Consider the following 6,030-nt stretch of genomic DNA (forward strand, 5'->3'; position numbering starts at 1 on the left):
GATCCTTATTTGTTTAAGGAATGTGCAGACGGTCTCTACAGACGGTGTATTCCGCAGTGGGAGGCCAAAGTAGTCCTGGAAGGCTGTTACTCCTCTCCCTATGGTGGTCACCACAGTCCATCGCGCACCGTGGCTAAGGTACTTCAGTCTGGTTTTTACTGGCCCTCTTTGTTTGCTGATGCTAAGTCTTTTGTTTCAGCTTGTGATACTTGCAAACGATCAGGCAATATTTCGAAGAGACATGAGATGCCACAAAATGGCATCTTAGAGGTCGAGGTTTTCGATGTCTGGGGCATTGATTTCCAAGGACCGTTCTCGTCTAGTAAAGGTAATAGGTATATTTTAGTGGCTGTAGATTATGTGTCGAAATGGGTTGAGGCAATTGCCTCACCTCATTGTGATGCCAAGACCGTGATAAAAATGTTTAAAAAGGTCATTTTCCCCGAGTTGGTGTCCCTAGGGTCGTCATTAGTGATGGGGGAATGCACTTTAAAGAAAAGAAACTAACTTCTATTCTATCTAAAGTTGGTGTCCAACGCCGACGTGGTTTGGGGTATCATCCCCAAACTAGTGGTCAGGTCGAGGTCTCTAATTGCGAGTTGAAAGAGATCTTGTCTAAAGTAGTTTCTAAATCACGGAAGGACTGGAGTCTTAAATTAGAAGACACATTATGGGCCTACAGAACTGCCTTTAAGACACCAATTGGTGCATCACCTTATAGGTTAGTTTATGGGAAATCATGTCACTTACCTGTTGAGTTGGAATGTAAGGCTTGGTGGGAAATTCGTGAACTTAACTTTGATCCTAAGTTCTGTGGTCAGAATCATCTTTTGCAGCTAGATGAGTTGGAAGAATTTAGGCTCAATGCCTATGATAGCTCGCGCATTTATAAAGAAAAGACGAAGAGATGGCATGACAAGAGAATTCTACCTCGGGAGTTTCATGTTGGGCAAAAGGTGCTGCTGTTTAATGCCCGATTGCGATTATTTCCTGGCAAGCTGAAGTCCAGGTGGAGTGGTCCTTATACGGTGACGGCTGTTACCAAATTTGGATCCGCGGAGCTCGAAGATTCTGAAGGTAGTAGGTTCAAGGTGAATGGGCAATATGTGAAGCATTATCACGAGGCAAATGAAGCGGACAATTGTGTTGAAGTCTTGTACTTCGACGAGCTAGATGCGCCAGTTAATTGATGCCAGAAAGGTCGTGAGGGACCTCCAAACCTGCGCTCTCCGGGTGATGTGAATACGAATCACCTTGATGAAATAATTCTCGAAACAAGCAACCAAGACAACCCGAGTCACCAAGCATGGATCGGTTCGAATAAGAGTCGAGAAAAATGCATGATCACCCGCCAATGGGACGGGTAAAACCGCGTGGAGCAAGGGATGGACCTCGAAAATGGGCAAGACCAAATGCATGGAATAAGCTCACCTAGTTTTTGTCATAGCCTAGTTTTTACAAAGGTCTTACCTAGTTTGTGGTTTAGTCTTGCCTAGTTCTTCCACATAGCCTAGAATTCACAACAAGGCATTAAAGACTAGCCTTGGGCATCAAGGATTTCGACCTATATAAGGCTTGTAGTCCTCATTTGTTTATCATCCAATTTGAAGTAAAAACTTGAGAGTATTCTCTAAAACTTGTCTTATCTTCTTGTGTTGTTACACGAGTAGTTTGGCTTAAGAGGTCGAAACGCGATTTCGCACCTTGCTTGAACGAGGGACGTGATCCTAAGTTTAAGTCGGATTGTTTGACGAGTATCAAACAATTCACCCATTGGCGTAGCTATAGGTCTAGCTACGACAAATATCCCTTCTTTTTCATTCAAATCTCGCTACGAATATACGGATTGATCGGGTTGCACCTAGTGCATTCGGATCCTTCGTCTATTTGCTAGTACAAGTTAAGACTTCCGCTTGCGATTCACATCAATTGTGGTATCAGAGCTTCGGCTCTTGATTTTCATTAATCGAGACGATCCAGGGGTCTTGATTTCTTCACACAAAAAAGAAAAAAAAATAACAAAAAAAAAAACAAAAAAAAAGGTCACTGTTCACGGTACTGTTCACCATAAAAAAAAAAAGGGAGTTTCGAAATTTCAAGCAACCAACATCAAAAATGAATTTCGACGATCCCCACTTTCTCAAGAATCTTCAAAGGGCTTTAAATAATTTACAAGAAAATGATCCCAAGTGGATGCCGAGACGAGAACGAGCCGCTGAAGAGTTCAAGGTCAGTGAACTACCCTAGTTCACGGGAGGCACGGACCCCGAGGATTATCTCGATTGGGAGAGACAAATCGAACGAATGTTTGATTTCAAAGGTCTGGATGACGCGAAATGCTGCAAGTACGCTATTCGAAGACTTAGTGGAGGGGCTTCACTATGGTACGAGAGTTTGAAAGCAAGGCGTGCTCGCGCTAGAAAAGAAAAATTATCATCTTGGGATTCTCTTAAACGCAAATTGTGCAAGAAATATGTTCCAGCAACTTATACGCTTGCGACTTATCGTAAGATCGCCAATCTCCACCAAGGGAGTCCGGCGAGTAGTGTTGGCGAACCCAAGTCGGCTGCCACCCCTAGTTCCACGGCAAGAACGCCCGATTCTAAGAAAACAAGTCTCTCTAAAGCACAATGTTTAAAGTATCCGGGGTTTGGGCATTATCAAAGCACGTGTCCAAATAAACGATTGATTACCTCGAGAGATGTTGTTGCTTATCGGGATGAGTTGTTTGATGAGGAGGAACGATTGGGTGATGTGTTCAATCTCGAAGAAAGAGAAAAAGGCGAGATTATGGAGCCATTGAGTGATGATGATCAAATTAAAGATGTGATCGAAGATGACATATTTTCCAACTTGTATGAACCTCATACAAGAGGTACTTCTTTATTTGATCCAAATCTACCAATTGTTTTTCATGAAGAATTGGAAGAAGTTTATGACGAAACTCACATGGAAGAAAGTGATCATACAAGTTATGACGATGCAACTCAAGACAATCCTAATCTTGTGCCAAACTCGGATGAGGAATTCGGGGATGTCTTTCCCAAGAACCTACCCGCTGGTTTACCAACTATTAGAGGGATCGAACTCCAAATTGATCTCATTCCCGAAGCCTCGTTACCGAACAAAGCGGCCTATCGATGCAACCCATTGGAAACAAAAGAGTTGCAACGACAAATGGAGGAGCTAATGGATCGAGGCTATGTTCGTGAAAACCTGATTCCATGTGCCGTCCCTACTCTACTTGTCCCAAAGAAGGATGGGACGTGGCAAATGTGCATTAATAGTCAAGCCATGACCAACATAACTATCAAATATCGTTTTCCTACCACAAGGTTTGACGACATGCTTGATGAGTTACATGGATCCGAAGCCTTTTCTAAGATCGACTTGAGGAGTGGTTATCACCGAATGCGAATAAGAGAAAGGGATAAGTGGAAAACCGTGTTCGAGACTAGACATGGGTTATACAAGTGGGCCGTCATGCCATTCGGGTTAACCAACGCTCCGAGTACTTTCATGCGGCTCATGAACGAGGTACTCAAACCATTCCTGGGAAAATTTGTGGTTGTTTATTTAGATGATATCTTGGTTTACAGTCAAAGCAAAGAAGATCACTTCAAACACCTTCGCAAAGTGTTCGAAACTCTCCGAGGACAAAAGCTATATGGAAAGAAGGAGAAATGTTCATTCTTGGTCGAGAGTGTCATATTTCTCGGCTATGTGGTTTCTAAAGATGGAGTTTCAGTGGACCAAGCAAAGATCGAGGCCATTAAGTCATGGCCTACGCCTAAGTCCATCACAGAGGTTTTGTCTTTCCAAGGACTTGCTTCGTTCTATCGAAGATTCATAAAAGATTTCAGCACCATCACAAGTCCCATCACCGAGTGTTTAAAAAGGGAACATTTGTATGGACTGAGGCTGCTCAAAAGGTTTTCGAGACGATTATCCAACGGATTTGTGAAGCACCGATACTAGCACTTCCCGATTTTACTCGACCCTTCGAGGTATAGTGTGATGCGAGCGGTGTTGGAATTGGAGCTGTGTTGGTCCAAGGAAAGTGACCCATTGCTTATTTTTCTGAGAAGCTAAGTGGAGCTCGGCTCAAGTATTTCACATATGATAAGGAGTTCTACGCCATAGTGAGAGCACTCAACCATTGGAGCCACTATCTTCGCCCAAATCACTTCATTCTACATTCGGACCATGAATCCTTAAAATACATTAATGGGCCGCAGAAGTTGAGCTTAAGACATGCCAAATGGGTTGAATTTCTTCAATCCTTTCATTTCTCTTGGAAATATAAGGATGGCAAAAGCAATGTGGTGGCCGACGCTCTTTCCCGACGCTACTCTTTACTGAACGTGCTTGATGTTCGCCTACTTGGATTCGAGACCTTGAAAGATTACTACGAAACTGATCCCGACTTTGGTGAAATGTTTAAGATATGCCAAACAGGAGCCCGAGGCGAGTCCATAACTCAAGATGGATTTCTTTTCAAAGGAAATCAGCTGTGTGTACCCAAGCATCAAGTCCGGGAGTTATTGGTACGAGAAGCTCATGGGGAAGGACTTGGTGGACATTTTGGTGTCACTAAGACTATGGAGGTCCTTAAAGAGCATGTCTATTGGCCTCGAATGCTGAAGGACGTGCAAGATATGATTCGTAAGTGTGTCCATTGTCACGTTGCAAAGAGTACCTTCAAGCCAGGGGAGTACACGCCCTTACCTATCCCTAACCGACCATGGGAAGACGTGTCCAAGGACTTTATTGTTGCTCTACCACGAACCTAAAGAGGTAAGGACGTGATCATGGTCGTAGTGGATCGATTTTCCAAGATAGCCCATTTTATTGCATGTCACAAGACAGATGACGCTAACAACGTGGCCGACTTGTACTTTCGAGAAATACTCCGCCTTCATGGAGTCCCAAGGACGATAGTCTCCGATCGTGACTCAAGGTTCTTGAGCTATTTTTGGAACACTATGTGGAAGAAGGTGGGTACCAAAATGTTATTTAGTACCTCTCACCATCCTCAAACCGGTGGTCAAACGGAAGTGACAAACCGCACTCTTGGGGTATTACTACGTGGCCTCGTGAACAAGACTCAAAAGGATTGGGATCTAAAACTCGCTCATGCCGAGTTTGCCTACAACAGGTCTCCATCATACGCAACGAAGCACTCTCCTTTTGAGATCGTGTATGGCATAAATCCCTACCTACCACTCGATCTCATTCCCTTACCCGAGGGTGAGCTAGTCCACAAAAGCGCGGAAGAAAAGGTAAAATCCATGATTAAACTACATGAGCAAGTTCGCTCTAGAATTAAGTCCGTCAATGAGGTATACAAACAAAGAGCCAACAAAACCCCCCCACCAAGAGTTTTCAAGGAAGGAGATTTGGTTTGGGTGCATCTAAGGAAAGAACGATTCCCGGGCAAACGAAAGAACAAACTCATGCCACGCGCAGAAGGTACTTACAAGGTGATTTCGAAGTATGGAGACAATGCCTACAAGGTCGAACTCCCAGGAGACTATGGTGTCCACGCCACTTTCAATGTGGGTGACCTCTCTCCTTACATCGAGGATAATGGAATTGCAGAATTGAGGACAATTCCTTTCAAAGGGGGAGGAATTGATGTGAATACGAATCACCTTGATGAAATAATTCTCGAAACTAGCAACCAAGATAACCCGAGTCACCAAGCATGGATCGGTTCGAATAAGAGTCGAGAAAAGTGCATGATCACTCGCCAATGGGACGGGTAAAACCGTGTGGAGCAAGGGATGGACCTCGAAAATGGGCAAGACCAAATGCATGGAATAAGCTCACCTAGTTTTTGTCATAGCCTAGTTTTTACAAAGGTCTTACCTAGTTTTTGGTTTAGTCTTGCCTAGTTCTTCCACATAGCCTAGAATTCACAACAAGGCATTAAAGACTTGCCTTGGGCATCAAGGATTTCGGCCTATATAAGGCTTGTAGTCTGATCGGAGCCATTTGGTGTTCACAATTAAACATATGTGGTCGTTG

This window comes from Silene latifolia, chromosome 9 (assembly GCF_048544455.1).
Source record: "Silene latifolia isolate original U9 population chromosome 9, ASM4854445v1, whole genome shotgun sequence".
NCBI classification, from domain to species: domain Eukaryota; kingdom Viridiplantae; phylum Streptophyta; class Magnoliopsida; order Caryophyllales; family Caryophyllaceae; genus Silene; species Silene latifolia.